General features: G+C 38.0%; 1 protein-coding gene across 1 annotated transcript in view; it reads right to left on the bottom strand.

Annotated features, from left to right (window-relative positions):
- foxp4 (forkhead box P4) overlaps positions 1 to 19,915 on the bottom strand; it is a 125,086-nt gene extending 105,171 nt beyond the window's left edge. The window contains 1 exon segment of the mRNA XM_081358511.1: positions 19,347 to 19,915. The gene's annotated coding sequence lies outside the window, so the exon portion shown is untranslated.
- Positions 19,916 to 20,953: the final 1,038 nt, after the last annotated feature.

The following is a 20,953-nucleotide window of genomic DNA, read 5'->3' as shown; positions in this document are numbered from 1 at the left end:
AAGATAATAAATTATATGCAGTATTATGACTTAAAATAAACTGAAAAATACAAAAATAAATGAATTAAAATAACATTTCATTATGTCATAATACTGTATATAATTTAGCATTACTATTCATGATAATAAATTATATGCAATATTATGACAATGAAAAAAATAACATGAAATTAGTCATGATTCATTATTTATATTATTACTGAAATAATGAATCATGACTAATTAAATGCTTTATATATACATAGAAATAATCTATAAAATAAATATATATATATACATATTATATATATATATATATATATATATATATAAATATATATATAAATATATATATATAAATATATATATATAAATATATATATATATATATATATATATATATATATATATATATATATATATATATATATATATATATATATATATATATATATATATATATATATATATATATATAAATAAAAAAATAAAATGTAATTTGTATTTGTTTCTAATACATTTTTTTAAAGTGGATTTAATATTAATGATAAGTATATATATTAATTGACAAATAATTCAAATAAATAAAAAAATAATGGTGAATAAATTGTGATCGCTCTTAATCAGTCAGTTCTGTAATGGGCAAGTTTTGCAAATGTATGTAGAAGACATTGTACAGAATATGCACAGCTTTTTTTTAATCAAAGCAAAATCAGAATCTTTACGTACTCCACAGAACCAGCATAAGTACCCTTTGGGGAAATCACTGCGTTGAAAGCCAATCAGAGAAAAGAGATGTCCAAATCACTCAATTTCCCATAAAGTGCTAGCATGTAAGTACACATTACGTATCAACCATCAGAGAGTATCAAATTCTCACATTCTCATTCTTCTCCGTTACGGCGTCTTCAGACAGTCTTCCAGGAACAGTGTCAATTTTAAGCTTTGCCAACAAGTTGGAACACTTATGAAGATCCTGCGACCGCTGCACTGGAATGCCTGCAGCTGGCCGCTGCACATGTCTGCACAACAGAGGGAAAGACACGCAGCGGAACGCTACATTTCACATCAGAAATGTCTTGAGGGACTTCTGTGTGGTGGATACACCAGCTTCATGATTGGCGAGGTCTCGGCTGACCTCGTTTCATGTACAAGCCGCCTTACGATCATTCAGCACCGAGCCGAGCGTATTCCTGCAGGATATCGGATCATGTCAGCTGCGATACAGAAAACCTAATATAAAAGACATTAAGCTTTAATCATTATTTTCAATTACAAATTATTTACAAGCTGCTCTGTGCTTGCACAAGATGATCCTAAATGTTCTCTGTGCTCAATGCATTTTTTGCAGAAATATTTCATATTCTGCAAACTTCTCTCGCTCTCTCAATAGGCAAAAGCCAATTAAATATTACGCTTTCCTTTAAAAAGGAAGAAAGGGGAAGCAAAGTTCACATCATATAAAGGAATTCCAATTAACACCCTCCCACACAGCAATTAACTGTTAAAATGACTGATGAACAAACTGAAAATCCCTGGGAGTTCAGATGCTGCTTTTCTAATTAATTCCTGAATCTCCAGCATCTCTTATATAACGAAACGCTTTGTTTGTTTGACAGCACATCAACGCCTGGACCGTGCCAAATAAGTGTAAATAAAAACACAGGCCTTGTTTCGCCCAGCTCGAAATGTGCCTGCGGTTTACTCCAGCAACATTCATATTTCTGCAGTCGGTGAGTAGCAACAAAAAGAGACGTTGGACATTAGAGAAGGAAGCTGACAGCTGTGGTCGTACTGTGTGTGTGTGTGTGTGTGTGTGTGTGTGTGTGTGTGTGTGTGTGTGTGTGTGGAGAGAGAGAGAGAGAGACTCCTCAAAGGGGAGCTAATTAATAGATAGTGTGCTCAGGCCTCTGTCACAGTTTTCCTGTCAGGTCTTGCATAAGGACAAAGAGACGGGGAAAAAACAAAAGAAAAAGGGAAAACTGAAGAAAAAGAGAGTGTGTGTACTGGGTTTATTGTTCTGTAAACTGTGCACATCAGAGGCGGCTTTGAATTTAACCTCAAGACTGAGGTTAGCAGCGCTGATGCAATACCCCCTGCCATTTGATAAGACGTTTATTACAAATTGTAAATGAAACTTAGCCTAGCTAAATACGAGAAAGAAAAAAAGGTTTTCGTTTCATTACAGGGGAAGATGGACAAAAGAGGAAATGAATTATGTGTGGAAAGAGATTGCACCATTTATTTAGTCATAGGTGGGTCTTTTCTTCATAGTTTTCCCTTCTCTTTTTTAAACACTTGGCGGTACAGTATAACATCAGCACTGCAGTGTCTCTATTAAAACAGTATGTGCAATGGACTGCACTGTTCGTCTGCTTTCTGTCATGCACTTGCTCAAACTGCTTTGGGGAGAATCTTTAACCTCTTTGGGTTTGAGCATGTAAAATACTGAATACATGTAAATGTTTACATTTTCTGAAACAAAAAAAACATGAGTACTGTTTGCCCTTGCAAAACTTGCCACCACAAATACAAGAGTGTTATGGTTGGTTGATATGGCATTGATAAGGCGTTCAAAGTGTTATGGGGTTGCTAGGGTGTTTTGTGTGGTTACTAGGTGCAAGAGTATGGTACCCTTAACACAAATGGCATCAACTTTAACTAAAGCATTCATTGAGGAGAAAAGAAGATTTCAAGTGCAAATTTGTGAACAATCAGATATTGTTGATTGAATCATATGGGAAAATCACTTGAGTACAGTATATGTTGTCTTGTTCATTTTACAGAAAAAAAATCAATAAAGTGACATTTTAAAGGCATTTGCTTTTACACCATTAAGAATAGTCTCCAACTAAGAAAGTGATAAAAAAAACAGTGAATACCATTTTGTTCTCAAATTCTAATTCAAAGATTCCTAAAGTTGTCGAGATGTCAATCATAAATGATTAACGGTGTCACCGAACTATTTAACATGCCAAGCATAACACCTACATTATAATGTCACAGGTTCACAGCGAGATTCACAGCCCTGTCAATTCTTTCACTAAAAATATTCAACACAGCAGCCAGTGAAACCCAGACACTTATTTGCATATCTCAGACTGTGTGTAGTTGAACACCTTAGATAGCGGAGGCCATCGCTTTTGCATTTTCTTCCGTTTTAATATAGTGCGATAGCCATCGAGAAACAGAGCACTGATTTTACAAGCCCTAATACTGAAGCGCTTTATCAGGCCAGGATCCGACTCTTGTCAAGTGAAACTGTGATAAAGTCAGTTTCTAACTACACCAATCGATGAAAGTAATTTATTTACCTCGGGTAGGCAATTTCAGTTCCGTCTTAAGATGGCTGGAGTGAGAGAAAGAGAGAAAGAGAGAGAGAGAGAGAGAGAGAGAGCGAGAGAGAGAGAGAGAAAGTTTGGCTTGGCAGCGCTTTGTACGACAGCACCCAAGATTAATATTCCTCTCATGAAACGTTCTTGGACATGTGAGGCGACTCCATAAACCGTGCCGGGGTTAATGCACGGTACTAAATCTACACCAAATCTCAGGCGAAGCGAGAGGGGGGGGGGGGAGCAGTGGCGCTATCATTCCCACCTCTTCCCCTAACCTGACACTCCTGCGGAACCTACATTAAAACCTCCACGGCACATGATACGGCTCAATCAGAGGGCCTAGTTCGCTTAACCGTTCCGAAGCGAGAGCGAGGGTGGTGTGGTCCTTAACTTGACTGGGTAAAATAAAAGGCACATGAATTACACATAATAATAAATACAAATGTGACCACTTAAGGCTTATGTTCAGGTGCTAATGAATATTCATTTTCTTTGTGCTTCGGGCGGTCGTGTGGTTGTAAACCCATCACAGAGAAAAGGGCAACCCAAAGGTGAATAAATCAGGGTATTACCTAAAAACAAGCGTGTGTATGATGTGAGTCAGTGCATGATCGAGGCTTATACGGAGAGCGTGTGAATTACAGAGTGCGTAAGTTTTCGAAAAACCATATAATCTGGGCAAGTGCATTAATTCAGTACATCTCGCACGCTTGCCATTATGTCTGTCATGTGTGAAGAAATCTTTAACCAAGTTTTTGCATTTCTACTAAACACAGCTAGCCATTTAAAGAAACTACAGTACATGAAATCCCTCCCTCGCTCTTTCTCTCCGTGACCCTGGATGTCATTTACATGAATCGTATTGCTCTTGCCAACCTTGAGTCAGACCCCATTTACGACGCCCTTTATTTCTGCAAAAGACTAGTAGGCTTCCTGACCCCACCATCTCATTTCTCTCTATGGAGGTTACAGTGATGGCTAGCGCACTCTGGATGTGAGAGGACGTGTCTTACAAGGTGGATGATGAAAGCAACCTCAAATTGATTCTAGGACCTGTTATTACAGTGTGTTTAAGTTTGCGTTTGACTGACAGGACAGCTTGGCGTGAAAGGATTTCTGCCGCTACAGCTGCTGTGGTTTTGTGGACTTGACAAACATAACCCTTTCTTTTCACAATTGTTTTTCCCCTCTTTTCTGCCGCTCTAACTCCAATAACAATGCTATTTGGGGTGGCTGAGGCAGCTGCATATTTGTCGTCCCCCCTTTCTCTTCCCCTCCCGTTCCTCCATTGTGTGTGATCTCAGTGTCTGGGACAACCAGTTTGATCCCCTATGCGAGAGTAATTTGCCAGTAGCCTTCTGTTTCAGTGCCCTGATAGGGAAGAGCCCCACCTGGAGAAGAAAAAGGCCTTACTACTTGTGAGCTATTATTAGAGAATGTTAAAAAAACAAAAGAGCTACCTATCATATAAACATTAAAAGAGTGTGTAATCCTGGCAATATTGAGTCATTCAAGCCCTCTCATGGGAGCTGTAGTTTACGGCGCCCTGGCATTGTTTTCAGTGTGTAGTCAACACAGCGGATGATATCGGAGAAATAGTCCCGGCCCGGCCGAGGAGATCTTGCACCGCCAGCGGCATTAATTAACTCCTCATGCCTTTTAGAAGTAATAGAGAGCAACGCGTTTAGACACATCAACAGGGCGGCTGGTCGTAAAGTGAGGCAAAAAACAGACCAACTAAGCTCTACGAAGTCCGTAGCTGAACCAGCAGCCAATGAGTCAGTCGCCTTGTTAAAACAAGGAAGGGTTCAGATTTCAACTCCACTTCTAAAGCATAATGCTGAAATCAAAACCTGATCCCCTTCCAGGAACCATATAAAAGTTGAGTGAATCTGGAATATAGTTTTGCAATTAAAAGCGGTGGGTGGGGCGTTTTAGTCACAATATTAATATAATTTGTGCATATGCACGCACAGTAAACCCTCAAAACTAACACTTTAATCCCACCCACTTTGAAGCTGTCAATCAAAATTGCCCTCTTTTTCACCTACAGCTCCACCCTTCATGACGGGCGGGCCAACTTCACAGCTCTACTGTATCCAAAAACAACTCCGCCTGAAACTCAATGCCATACGCCACTAAGGATGCAGACGACATGCAGACTTGGACATTTTTGGGCTGCTTTGCTCATAGTTAGTGTTGGTAAGTAAATCGAGCTTGGCCCCGGAATCCTGAGGGGGGCCCCCATTTTAACAGTACACAGACTCAAGCCCTCAATTAGACTTCTGTGAATACACTCACAGGCCACACTGTTTACCATCATTTCTCAACATTTTAATGGGATCCAGCTCAAATTCAAATAAATGAGCACTTCAGATGATGACTCCAGGCCTTCCTACTGTTTATCTACTACAGCCTCCCTTTTGACCTCGGTGCCACTCGCATCAGTCAGAATGCTCAACCATAAAGATGGCCTGCTGGCCGGAGGCCAGTGTGAGGGGAGCTCCGGACCAGTTGAAAAAACTCCAAATATGACTTTTGTTAATCTTGTACATCCATTTTTTATGTTTTGAAACTTTAAACACTAGCTGGCAACAAAAGTTTTGTTAAATTAGCAACAAAAAAAATTGGAGGCTTAAATAAAAATGTGTCAAAAAAGTACAAATCAAACAAATGTCAATCATTGCATTATATGCCACTGTTATCAAGCAAAATGTATGGATCTGTATAATTTACACTTTTTTTAAAAAAAAATTAAATGTGTTCGTAAAGAATTAATTAGCAACATTTCAGTCAAACATTCTGAGAAAATTAATATATATAATTCTGTAAAAAAAAAAATTAAAAAAAAAAAGTTTAAAAAGTTATTTAAATTATCATTATTATTATTATTATTATTATGTAGTAGTAGTAGTACAACTACACTGTTAAAAAAACGCTATCTTTTGTGGTGGGGCCAATTGAAAAAGCTGGGGAAAAAATATCTTACTGATGAGCCCTGGTGAACATTTTTTTAAATAAAAATCATCTGGCACCAAGGAGGAAGGAGTCCTCAGTGTGTGGTCACTTTAAGAAAACGAATGCTCAACAAAAGCAAAGCTATAATTTATACTCGCCTGCCGGACAAAGCCTGGAAAAGCTTGTGGAATGTTTGCGAGCTGCCTGGATACTCCTGGAGAAGTAGGGTTTCTTATTGACGCAACGGCTGAGAAAATAACACTGGCTTGTGTACCAAGCCCATGGCCAAATATCCTTTTATCAGAGAGTCTGCTTATACCCCAAAAGAGAAGGGAAAACAGATGACCAGACAGCAAGCTAAACAGAGAGAAAGGAAGTGAGTGAGAGACAGATAAATGGGACAGTGAGGGGAGATGGAGAGACCTCCTCTACTGTGTTCTCTCCTTTTCATTTCATTTCCATCCTGTCACTCATTTGATAAAGTGGCTACATGAGACTATTGAGAGCAAGACAAACTACAGCCCAGGTCACAGCGTGCATCAACAGTCTGCGCCCCCGATACCGCTCCATCTGCTACCGTCCTGAACCCTGGATCTCTTTCAAGACGAAAAAAAAAAAAAAAAAAAACTTTCCGTCTTCTATGAAAGAAGGGCCATCTGGAATTTTCTACAGAAGGTTCTTCCCTGGTACAAATTTTTAAACCAATACGGCCAGGCTCACGGAGGCCCGTAATGGCTCTGACATGTCCCTGCGCTATGACCTCATCAGACAGTATTCAGAGCCAGGGCACAGAGAGGTAGAATTCCACCAGACGGTTCCATTCGGCCCGTGATGTCGTGCGCCTATCCCGACACATGTAGGTTCGGCGATTGGTACTCGAGAGCGCACGTGGCTGTCGACTCACGTCACCAGCCCACTAACGTGACAGGTAGCGGGGTTTGTAACTGGAGCCGATCAGTAAGCCATATGCCACTCGTCTCCTAGTGCCAAATCCCCGCCCCCACCACCCCTTCTGATGCTTGGCACACTCTGGCTCCTACAGAAAAAAAAAGCCCTCCACTTCATTAAGAAAGTAAACACAAGTGCTGTCTGAAGTGTCTAATTAGTCCCCTAATTACTCCCTGCTCGTTACTAATGCAAATTAGATTATGCTGCTTAACTTCATCGTGTCCACAATGCCGCTGTTAATTGAGGCCTTTTGAAATTAAATTACTCGCTAATTAGCATATCAAAACCATTAATTCTGTGCCAGAGAGAAAGAGAAAAAAAAACAACAACAAACGCCAAGTTTTGCTAATGAGTTTTGCTAATTGAATATGTACGTTCAATATTGAGTTTTTGCCAGCCGGGCCTCGTTCAAGAAGCTACTTAGCCACTTGTACGAGCGAGTTCAAAGGGAACGGAAGCCAGTCTTGCGCCGTTTAAGGCAGCACTCGAATGTTTTGTCAATATTTTCTCGTTACGCAGCACGAGGGTAACACTCGGTGAATGAAACAAATACGTCTTTGTTAGTAGTAGACATTAAAAAAATGCTAAAAACTATGGTATGCATGATACGTATTTGTTCAATTTGAGAAAAAACTGAGCAAATGTGAATTTGACAAATCACTAAAAATGTTATATGTACACTAACATTCAAAATAATTTATGTTTTTTAAAGAAGCCTCGTTTGCTAACCAAGGCTGCATCAAAAATACAGTGAAAAGCTTACAATTTAAAACAACTGTTTTTAATGTTAATATATTTTAAAGATTTAATTTATGTCAAGACAATTTATGTCACATGATCCTTCAGAAATCATTCTAATATGCTGATTTGGTGCACAAGAAACATTTGTATTAATACAATGTTGAAAAAAGTTGTGCTGGTTAATATTTTTGTGGAAACGCTAATGCATTTTTTTTCCAGAATTTTTTGATAAATAGAAAGTACAGAAGAACAGAATTTATTTGAAAGAATTTTTTATAAGTCTTGGTATTATTCGAAAACTTGAATCAAGATTGTATAAATCTTAGAAAGTTGCTTTGAGTGGAGAGCTGATTAAGGAAAAGATCATAATTAAAATGATTAATTATTGAAAAATGTTATGTAAGCTTTTCTATATTTTTTTTTTCTCAAGTACAATCAAATGTGAAGATCTTTCGCCACACTAAAAAACTTCCAAACTTTTAACATTATTCTCATACCTTCACAGGAAGGCGTTCATTCAGAATGAATAAGCCCCAAGTAAAAGTTCACGCCATTAATTCATGTAATCTACAGAGGCGACGAAAGGCTTAAGAAATCTCAAGAGTCGCTTTTGCTTTAAATGTAAACGACTACGATTAAATTTAACACTTCCCTTTTCGGCACCCCACCCCCACACACCCTTCAACCCAATATCCGTCCAATATGGATTTCTGAAAGACTCCATTCAGTGCTCTCAAAGTCTCATTTTAATACTATCTCCAACTTCTCATTTGAATATGGACCTAATGGAAGAGGTGTAGAAGAGAAAAGAAATTGAATAGTGAAATTGAGAGGTAGCCACACAAAAAAATTAAATAACCGTGATAATTAGATGTGAAGATATTATAATTTCTTTACAAGGATGCATTGAAAACGCTGCTCTACAACATTTGGCCTAATTGTCAGAATTACCATATTAACCAGTTACCATTTGAGTAAGTTGATTAAAAAATTGATTATTCGTCTATTCCTTTTAGGAGTTTCTTAATCAAAATCTAACATCCTTGAAAAATTAATTTGAAGCCCCTCTTATCAGTTAATTAAATCTGGTTGGAAGTCATTTTTCTGTGAAGCGTGATTAGACAGCGCACTGTTCTGTACTGTTCGGGCCGCATGACGTTAGAAAACTTTTCAATGTCTCATCAAACATTCAGAAATAAGAAGAATAGAATTTCTTTGAAGGGCCGTCTCTTCCCTCATTCTTTTTTTTTTTTTTTTTTGCTTCCTTTTTTAAACTATGCCTTTCTGATAAATTACGCTATACCCGAAAGATCTCTCACTCTCATTAACACATTCTCATTACCAGGCAGGAATATAAGGAAAAAGGAAAGAGAAAAGAATGAGAGAGGGAGTGTGTTGGGGGACAGAACGAGAGAATAATACTTTTATAGGATGGATGACTGTATGGAATTATTTCCTCATATAATCCGTTAGTGTGTGCGTGTCCGGTAGAGTGTGCAAGTATGTATATGTATATATATATATATATATATATATATATATATATATATATATATATATATATATATATATATATATGTATATGTATATGTATATGTATATATAGATAGATAGATAGATAGATATAGATATATAGATACACAGATACACACACACACACACACATATACTTGAGGTGTTTCTGAACTGCTTTCTCGGCTGGAGGTGAACCTTTAGCCAAATTAAAGAAAGAAGAGAAGCCAAAGATACAAATGTGCTTTACAGACAGGAGAAAAAAAAATATGAAAAAAGTCACAATCTCTTGAGAAAACTCACAGCTCTCCCCAGGAAAAGAAATCAAACTGAAATACAAAAGACAGGAAAAAAGCAGCTCTTTTTATGACCCTTTTAGTTTTGTTTTTTTGAGCAACTCTAACAGTACGGCATTCCAGATTCCTCAGACAGGGGATCTAAGAGGGGCGATAAGTCATATTTGACAAAGTAAAGCTTAACACATATTTCATTACAATAAAATACATTGTAATATCAATATCTTTGGAACGTCTCTGTGGACAAAGTTGTCAAGAAGATAAGACAGTGCATGTCAGAGTCGGGTGGGAAGGAGGCTTCGGCTGGAGAGACGCGTTGCTCTGAAAGTCAGCCAACACACACGGCGCTAAAACGATTTCGCCAGACAACCTTGGGATAAGCTGCTGAGGACGACACATTAATATACCAAGATAAAACAGGTGATGAGACACTAATTCTATTTTTTACTGGAATAGCCACATATATTTTCTTTCATTTTCCCCTCCTCCTTATGCATTACGCTCATTCTTTATCTGTAAAATAGAGTGGCCAACTAATCAGAGCATTTATCAAATTCCTCACATTTTAGCATTTATTTTGGGGGGTTTCCATAACTTTGAGTATACAAGCCGCTGTAGAGTTTCCAGAGCTCAACTGACCACACGCAAACCTTTGTTTTTGGCCTATGAGTCTTATTGACCCATAATAAACCATGGTTCAGAACGTTTATCCAAATGTTTGAGACCTTAACAGAGGGCGGCCAGGCCACTCGTCATTCACATCAAGGTGTGAGTGAGGCCACGGGTTTCGATTCCTACAGGGAGTGGGTCAATTAGTCTGATTAGGTGTTTATTGAATGATTGGGGGATGCTGATTAGTCCGCTGAGGGGTTCAGCTTACTGGCAGTCAATCAAGAGAGCCGCTCTCATGGGGTTTGTTCACTCCTCACAGTCTCTTTCCACAGCTGACCTGTTAAATGTTCAGAAAAACCTATCTGTTTCAAATACAATTAACTTTTTGGACAAGGTGGAGAGAAAAGTGAAGAGATTGGACAGGCTGAACACCTCACCTCTTCAAAATCATTACCGCTGATACTTTTCAAAAAAAAAAAAAAAAAAAATGGTAGCAGATCCTTATTAGGGCCCCATATCAACAGGTTCGAACCAGTTTTCAAACCAGAAACCTAAATCCAAATTTACATCGCCTAGAGGGTTTAGACTTTATTTTGTACCGCTTTTTCTTTTGTGGGATTTATTATGATTTTTTTGCATGGGGGGTCGTGAGGGACAAGCCACGGCTGTGTTTTTGAAATTAGCCATGGCAAGCTGGTGTGCGGAAAGTGATTGCTCTAAACCGCAAAGCGTTACCGGGAGGGATGGTGGAGGTTCGCAGACGTCTCAGCCTAATAGCACCCAGGAGATGTGCTCCGACTGAGGATTTCTGGAAACTTCTCTCTGGCCAGATTTTTTTTACAAACCTCCAGCACAAAGCCTCATAAAGAAACTGACTCGTCAGAGATGTCGAATTCAACCTAACTCGCCGCTGTAATCATTTCCTCCATCACTTCGACTAAAAAAAAAGCAGGCTTTAGAGCGTGTTAACTTTTCTATGCACTTGCATTGTAGGCTTGTTTTGCTGAGAGCTGATTGCTTTAAAGCCAATCATAAAATTGTGTTAGTCTTTGAAGAAATACTGCATTTGTGCTTTAGATTGTAAATACTTCAAAAGAAATCTGAGGGTGATGGGAAACAAAGGCAAAAAGCCTGTCATAGTTGAAATGATAGAGGAGAATTAGCTCACCTGTGGACAGTGGTCATATTGCCCTGTTTCTTCTTATCTAGAGATTTCAAAAACATTTTCTTCCAATTCTACCAGCGGGAACTGAATTAAAAAAAAAAAATTCTTCTATGAACTGAAACAGCAATTATGACAACCAAACACTTAACAAAAGATCACAGAAAAAAGTCCTTCCTCACAACCTATTAAAGAAAAAAACGCAGGCGTGGAAATGTCTGAATGTGATAAAATGCCGCATACAAACTCTTTAAACAAATTTAATCAGGTTTTAATACAAGTAATAGGTTTACATCTGAGGCTTCAGCCTTTCATCCGCTCACCATTTTATCTGATAAAAACGATCGCTTGATTGAAAAGAAATGAAGTAAAGATTAGGTATGCTAGTTTCAAAATTAAGCATACAGTCACAACACCTTTCTATCTGGAGTTATCTGCAACTTTTATCATGTAGATTCCTTTAATAAAATCTGGGCATGGGTCATGTCAAGAAAGGTAATTCAAATTGAAAGTGAAAAATTACCATAGAATGCCATGTCATCCCAATATCACAGCAAAGCAATTCCTCCCCATAAAAAAAGCGCATGTGTGTGGACGAACATGAATTTGGCCATCATTCCTTTTTTAATTAAAGCATTCAGTCCCCTTTCAACGCGAGTTCAAGGATGCCAGGAGACTAATTAATTTGAAAAGGTAAGATGTCTGCACACAAATGTCTTCTGACACACAGATTTAAAGAATATGGAATAAGAGAGAGGTAAGAAAGAAAGAGTTCGAGAGGTCGGACCACTTTAAGTCGCCCTGGTGTCATCCAGTTATCAGAGTTGAAAACAGACCAGTGCTGGAGTTCGCCTTTTCGGTATGTGGGTGGAAGCGAGTGTGAAAACCTGGATAAAGCCCATCAAAAAGCTGCAAAGAGGACATCAATGAAAAATAGCTCAAATAATGCTAATTGGCTTATTTATTTTATATAAGCTAACATGGTTAAAAAAAATATCACTATATTGCTGGTCGTGGATGCCGGCAACCATTAAAGCACCACTCGCTATAAAGTACAGTATAGTAGTACAAGTACAAGACACACACACGTCAGCTTTTTGTAACCCTGCCATTTTATAAATAAAAAGAATTAAAAAAAAAATATCTTAAAAACTGTTTGGCAAATACTGGGGATAGACTTGAGTTTGCATCTCACTTTCACACTCTCACACATTTTCATATACAAGCAACACTGAAATACTTTCATACGGTACAAGAAATAAAAACATTTTAATTTAAATGCAGTACTTTTTCTGCTGCATTAACATTGCAAAAGTAAATATAAGAGGATGTATGCCCTAAACAGTGCATGCAATATTTATTTTTTCCTCTTAAATAAGTGTGAAGGAAAAGTTAAGGAAATTTTATAATATAGATAAATAAAACATTTCAAAACTCCTTTGTTCACACCTTTCTTTGCCATTGCAAAAGAAAAAAAAAAGACAGTGGGGCTGAATTTAAAAGTGTGTGTGAGTGAGAAAACAAAGCACAAAACTTATTCATTCCTGTGGAAAAGTCCTGGACAAGAGTGCTAATCCTAGGTTTAGTGAGTAGGTTATTTCCCAGGGAAGAGGGGATATTGGTGTAGAATCCCATTACAGATGTTAGCCGACTGGCAGTGACCGCGAGGGCAGACATCATACCGGTACAGAGCCCTATCATGCCCCCAACCTACCGTCAAGAAAAGCTCAACCGGTATGAAGTCTGACCGGCTCCCCTAACCCATCCACCCCCTCCTTCCACCCGCGACCCCTCTGTAGGAAAATACTCTCCCTGACTTCTGCTAGCGCTCCGATGAATGGAGGTAAGGGGCTGTCTGTGAGTGTGTTAGTGTGTGTGTGAAGGGGGGTTACTATACAATTATTCAGATAACAGCTGGGGATAATATAGTGGCAGATGTCCCCTGGTCAACAATGCTCACAGACCACAGCCGAGAGCAAAAGGCAACTCTAACCAACGGTTAGCAGCGCTCATCACACATGATTTAAAACTGAGTAAGAGCAGAAATCAATCTCTTTTTTTTCTTCATTTTTCTGAAACCCTAAAATTTGCTGCTCCTCCTGAGCTATCGTACATTTTTTGGTTTGTGAACACTTAAATTAAAAAAAATAATTCAATTGTAAATCACAACAATACACTCGTTGGGAATATAGCCAATTAATTTAGTTAAAAACAATTAATTTTGAGCAATATCAAGTTTTGGATGACAAATATATTTACAGGTTTTAAAAATATAAATATAATATAGATGTATACAATATGTATATACATTTTTTTTAACATTTTAAACCTGTAAATATATTTATGTCATCCAAAACTTGATTTTGAAACTTGAGTCTGCGTCCATGCGTAAAAGCCCTCCCATTATTTGGCATGTGACGGTCAGCACAAGATAACATGCTTTTCCAGCAGTGCGAGTGTGTTGCACTGCGCTTCTTTCACTCCTCAACCCCCACCAAGACAAGACACTTCACCACAACAGCGTCAGAGAAGAGGGAAAAAAAAGTCAAGACCTTACACAACACAAAGAAACGCATGGATTTGGGTATTTATAACGACACATTCTGAAAATGTGATATTCTTGTAGGAAAATGCAAAGTGTCTAAGAAAGTTGAGCCAGAACTACAAGAGGGGCGGAAGAAAAAGCAATCAATCAAAAATGAAAAGACGAATCTGATTTTGTTGTACACATGGTTAAAAGATAATTCTGTCATGAGATAAATCACGTTCGTCCGTTTCAAATGCAAATAACTTAAGTAGGCATCCCCTTGTTACCCATTACTAATACCATAAAAGAAACCAACACTTCTCCATTCCGCTGCTACTTTACGGATTAGCGAATGAAAATTAGATGCATTTATATGGTTATTACTTATATGGTCACACAGTGGGGAGGGGGGGGGGGATTTATCCAAGCGTACAGTGCAGCGCCAGAATCTCCCTCAGGAACGAACCCCTCGCACCTTCGGCAGCTGGGGGTGGATTAGAGTTTTAAACCGAGACTACGGTTTACTGCGGCCGGCAACACTGACAGGAATTCCTCCCGCCGTTGCTGGCAAACAAAGCCGGGCAACGCGGAGGAGAATAAAACATCAGAGGTTTTCTCCTCTCCTGTTTAGGCAGAAGTTTTCACTAATCGCAATCGCTGTTTTGAAAGCTTAGCATTTGGCGTCACAAGTGGGATTTTATCTGCGATAGAAGCGAGAAACAGAACTGGGCTTCTCTAGAAAACTTTACTAAGACGTATTCAAACAAGCCGCAACTGTCACTCTGACATCACGTCACGTCTTTTGTGACAGTGCCGAAAAGTTTGCTCCCATCTTTCCCAAAGAGCTTTACTGATGTGGCTGCTCTCCGCCGTTCTCTGACGGACATGATGGCTTGTCAGCGTTGCGCTGGGGTTTTTAAAATATACAGCGAGTCGCATTATAAAGACCTTCGTGGAGGGGGTGAAGGCTCGAGGGGGGAGACGGCGGACTGAGAGAAAATCCATAACACAAATACAGCTGTCAGCTGGAACGCAAAGTTAGCAGAAGCAGCTTCGGTGGCCACAGGGAGCAAGTTTATGACTTCAGCTTGCATCCTGCCTTAGACACTATCTAGGCTTCAGTGATCGATACACAGTGTTCTTTGTCACTCCAACAGGTACCTGAATCTGTTTCGGGCAAAAAAGGCCAGTTGTAACTCTTTCAAGCAGGTGACTGACCATGCAGCGCACTAGTTCACTTTCCATCCGCGTCTGCAGCTCAGAGCTGCCAATAATCTCTCCCGAGGTGCTCGGCTAATGGATATAGAGAAGTAATGATCAACGCCTCAGACTCAAGTACTGTCATTTCCGTCCAGTGAACACCCTGCTTTTCCTTCTACCACATTTCCCCAGCTTATCGGAAATGGGCCCTTCCTCTCTCTAAGCAAACGCTAGGGTCATTCTTTAAGACAGTCATCACCTCATAACAGCCTGGCACTCTCCCGAATCCCGGCGTGAAGCTTTCCCACACAGGAAACGTTGAGCGCAAAAACCAAAAAACTGCACACACAAAAAAATGTGCCACTGAGGTCACAGTGAAGAGAAACTGTGCTTAAGAGTTCAAGTGGAGGATTCAATTCACATTGGGAATAAATAGACATAGGAAAACAATGTCCAGCAGCATCTTCAGCTGACGGATCGCCCGAGACGGCATTTCCGCACTGCAGTCTGGTCTCTCTCAAAGTCGAAACAGTTAACGGCAGACCTTTTCGATATCTAGCTCAACTAATCAGATCAACATTGTCATCTGGAAAACATCCGTCACCCTGGTCTCTTTTTGTCTTTTGGGTTTTTGATTTGCAGATGCTGAAGTTGGTTGAAACCGCTTGTGTCTTTTTAGTGTAGTTAGTTCCTTTTTTCCCTCTTTCAAGGCTCAGAGTTTGAGGAGAAAATGACACCACTCTCTGACTAGTAATAAAAGCAGCTCTCACTGTCTAAAAACGTGCATAATTTATTATTCACATACACTGAAAAATGCCCAGCCTCGCCGTTCCACCAAATAACATCTTCAATTAAAACCACATGTTTAATCTACGGCTGGTGCCGGTCAACGCCAGAGCTGACGCGTTCAAAGACGCAAACGAGCGTAAAAATTACAGCCTGACCTTTCACGTAAGGTCAGCTGAAATATGAAAGAGAGAACGTAGGCATGGCATATTTCACACAAACATGTTTCGGAGAGCAGAAGTGGCCAAAAGTGTGGTTGACAAAAAAATAATCCTAATCAGTTAGAGATGGATATGTATTGCTCTTCAAAATGCTTTAGCTAAAAATGCACTTGTGTGAAAACTAACATTATTTTTGGAACGGTAAAAGAGTTTAATGGTGGAAATGCCATGTGAGGGTCTAAGGGACAGTGCTTCATGAGAACAAGAGTGCTTTGTGTTAAAACCACCCATGATATTGAAAAACTTAAATTTACCTCTAAATCACTTCACTGAGGCTCATCTGAATTTGAAAAAAGCACACACACAAAGCGCTAAATGCTTTTTGCACAGCACACGCCGACATATATTTGCATTAGCATGGAACCCGGTTGTTCAAATAAAGTTTCAATCACCAAATGTTCCTAAAATATGCATCAAAAAGCAACATGCCTGAATGTACACCTGGCATCAGGTTAGTCTCAACATCCAAAACAAACACATTCCTGACCTTCTCTCTACCCAGAAAAATACCCACAGTGGGCTGAACACCAGTCTGCCATGCAATCCACACATTCATCAAAAAAAATCGCATTTGAAAGACCACCGAAAGTGAGGTTTGTAGTCTGTATAAACATGGAGAACAACATAAAACAAAATCACTTATCACAGAAAAAGTGATGCATCAATTATAACCAGAACTCTACGGTAGTCTGGTGTCCGCCGTTAGAAACAAGAGTGCTAAAACTATCGGCTGAGGTGTAGCTGTTGCCGCCTGCAGCTGCTTGACGGCCATGCAAATAACTAAATTACCCACTTTACTGCCATTTTCATGCCCTCCCTCAACGAAATGCCATATTCTTTGTCAACTTCATGAATTATCCCTTTTCCTCTATAAGCACATAAAATCATTCAATCACTCTATTCATCTAACACACAAGCAGATCAAATGGAAATTGCATTCATCACTTTATGCTTATGTTCATCGACATTTACACGTCACATTTCAATTAGCATGGAATCTATTCATTATAAGAGGCAATATATCAAAGAACAGACATTGTAGGAGCACAAGTGCAGCACTGAGACAAAAAAAAGTGTTTTAGTAGAAGAAAAATTATTTGAAATATTATTTTATGAAATTCATCTTACATAAAATAAATGTAAATGCCCTTTCATGCGTTTTTAAACGCTGTTAAAATAATTAAAAGATTAAAAAAAATAAAAAAATATCAGAAACACTTTAGGACATCAAAGTAAATCATTTATCGTCTCCTTCAATTTTCAAAAAAATTCATCTTGTGATTTAGTATGCATTTGCATTGTGCTGTAAATGCCAACAGTGAATTAAGTCAACATTCAACCAATACTTTCTATGAGATTTAAATTAATTGTGTCAAAAGCTCCATCAATCAGTCCTTATTAACATACACTGACAGGTTATGAGGAGAATGAAGATGATGATGATGATGTGTGTAGGCCTCTATATATATATATATATATATATATATATATATATATATATATATATATATATATATATATATATATATATATATATATATATATATATATATATATATACACACACACACACACACACACACACACACAAGTACACAAAGAGTCCGAGTTACTAGTGTAGGCTACTTGGTTTAACTCATGAGCTGTACTTCCCTCTGCAGATTCACTTTTAATGCCTGGGACTCACGTTAAAATTGTTGTTTGTTTTGTTGTGTTTTAGTTTTGCTGTTGTCTTTGATAGAGAAACAAACAGCGCTGATTTGATCACGAAACGAACAAGAAACCGTTAAACATATAGTTTAAAAATAAAATTAAAAGTTAATGTTGCTCATGCATCTGTGTAAAAATGAATCCCTAAATAAAGACATTAAGTTTTGCATCACTGAAGTTAGTCAGCAAGTCTGTTAATTCGTAAATGCGATGCAAAATAAAAAATAAAATAAAAAAAGACCAATTCAAATATATATTTTATTACAATATTTTCTTAACTTAACGTTTCATCAATTTTAAAATCTGATTTTGCATGTATACAAACCTTACTCTATCTCGCGGTAATTGATGCATTTGAAATTATACTCATTTATAGGCCAAAGTATAATAATAATCAATACATGCAGAGTTAATCTTACTTTTAGATTTATTTTATTTAATTCCTTACATTTTTTATATTCCATTGTCTCAGTAACACACCGCTAATATACCCTAAAACAACTATTAACAAACTTCAATACGTTTAATTTATTTTTACTTTGTTATAACCTAATTTTAAAACGCTAAATTATTACTTCTAAACATTGTATCTTAGATATGAAAACGTATGAATCAGAAGGCATGGGATATAAGATCAAATCTGTTAAAAACAATCAGCTACACGGAGAATAAGAAAAACAAATGTGCATTAAGCCGTGGTTTAACTTTTTAGTTTACGGTAGGCTATCCTAGATATTTCGATGCTGTTTATTAACTTAAATTGTTTATACGGAGAGTTTTATCTCAAAGACCAAGCAATATATGATTTCTACATTTCTGTGGAAGCAGCATATGGTCCATCGAGAAAAAACAAACGCATACTAACATTTATTTATTAAAAATTACTACTTTATCTGATCGGTCAAAACTAATCTTTTTTTTTTTTTTTTTTCAGAGCAGGTGATATTTTCAAACTCAATTGCACGTTTAATAAACTTGTTATATTCTTTTCAACCATCGTGGTTATTTTTTTTTTATCTAAAAGCCTTCAAGTCATCATTTATTTTGTCAAAAATGTCTCTAATTCATAATCGTGTATTATTCTCTCGTGGAGAACAACAACACGCGTTCATCTCCGGTTTAAAAGTGTCACGTAAAAAAAAAAAAAGTTAGATTGTCTAATTCATTGTGATACTAGGAGCTTTAGTAAAACATCTTAGAAAATACACTGATATTTCTTCCTATTGATCCGAAGAAGTGTGATAGCGCGTCCGAGCATTCAAGTCTGGGATAGGCTATTAAAATCGCGTAAGAAGCGAGGCGTAAAGTAGAAGAAGAAGAAAGAAAGAAAAAGAAGAAGTAAAAAAAGTGGATATGAACCTGTTAGGATATTGTGAAGAACTCTACTTTCACTCTACGGCTGGACCATGTGGATGTGTCGCTCCAGCTCTCGTGAATGTCCCAGCGATTCCAGAAAGCTTCAGAAGAGCAACGCAAAAAGAAAAAAAAAAATCCTGTTCTATGAGTGATGTCTTCAGACCATTACTTTCAGCGACAACTGTCTTTATTAGTCTTCTTTTCCTTTTTTACTGGCGTCCTCTCTCAGGCTGGTCACTCAGTAGGGTGATAAGTGGAAACAATAATCGTGCACTAGCTCAAAGGCTGCATGGTCACAGCGCTCCTCAAAGTTCATGAAGAACAAGCACGCGGCTCTTTACGCCTCCTCGTCGCTTCAGGTCTTCCCTCTTTCTCTCTGTTATCACACGGTTAGTTTTCCTAAAGTCCCAATAATGCTTCTCGCTGGAGTTTTTGGCATCTCGTCTGTTCCTCGCTCATTCGCAGAGAAATCAGTGTTGAATTACTCCGCTTGTGTCTTGTGTTGGCGATGTTAGGGGACAGTTTGGTCTACCGTAATACGCCGAGAACGGGCGCGCGCGCACATCTTCTGCGCTGACGGAGCTTGTAGCACAATACAAAAGCTCGCGCGCTCCAGGCGCTGATCTCTTCACCTGCGCGCGCATCGCTGGTTTAGTTTGGCCATTGTGGCAGCCGACGAGCAACAGATGTTAGTCAAAGGACAGACTCACCAAGGGAACCGTTACCTTAGTCCACATATACTCTTCAGGAAATAACAAGTCTGTTCGTGCTGCTTGTCATCATTCAATCTGGTTTTGTTGTCAATAAGAGTTATTATATATATATATATATATATAATATTTTTTTTAAATGTGTTTTTAAATATTATTATTTATTTTTTAAATATATTATCATTATCAATGTTATTGCAGATATAGATAAATAGAAATATACCATTGTATAGTGCAATAATATAATTTATATGAATATGTATAAGACACACAAATAGTGTGTTATTGTACTATTATTGAAAAACATCATTCGTGACCAATTTAGGTTGTTGATTTATGAATATCACTCGAACTTTCAATGGATAGTCAAGGCCATGCTTTGTCAGTAATCTGTCATCTTATCAAAGAAGTTGAAATATGATTTATTTTATGGTCAGTGCCAGTGGAAACTTTCTCTCAGCAAAAATGGCTTTTACTTCCACTGGACAATAGGATACGACCCCCATTAGTCAAGACATATTCATTAGAAAAATCAATAACCCAAGATGTAGCCATGCTGGCCTAAAATGAAGGAAGGCAGCAGGCTCATAGGCTCATAAAACAATGCTGACTTCACTTCTATGTCCTGCCACAGACCTCAAGTCCTGGCCAAAAAACACAGCCTTATTGCACTTTAAGACAGTATTTATAGCTTTAGATGTACTGAAAAAAAAAATTCGTTTGTCAACTTTTTGAAGTAACTAGCATGTTTAATCATTTATCTGATGAGGAAGTTTGCACACAGATTAAAAAATGAATAATTTTAGAAGCAAGCAGAATATTGTAAGGTTTCCCCATTCCATATAGCGCATTGAGTAGGCTATTTAGAAAAGCGCTATATAAATGTAACAAATTATTAAA

Source organism: Scardinius erythrophthalmus (genome assembly GCF_964197995.2).
Source record: "Scardinius erythrophthalmus genome assembly, chromosome: 25".
Taxonomy (NCBI): domain Eukaryota; kingdom Metazoa; phylum Chordata; class Actinopteri; order Cypriniformes; family Leuciscidae; genus Scardinius; species Scardinius erythrophthalmus.
The sequence above is the reverse complement of the archived record's forward strand: the minus strand, read 5'-3'. Positions and strand labels throughout refer to the sequence as shown.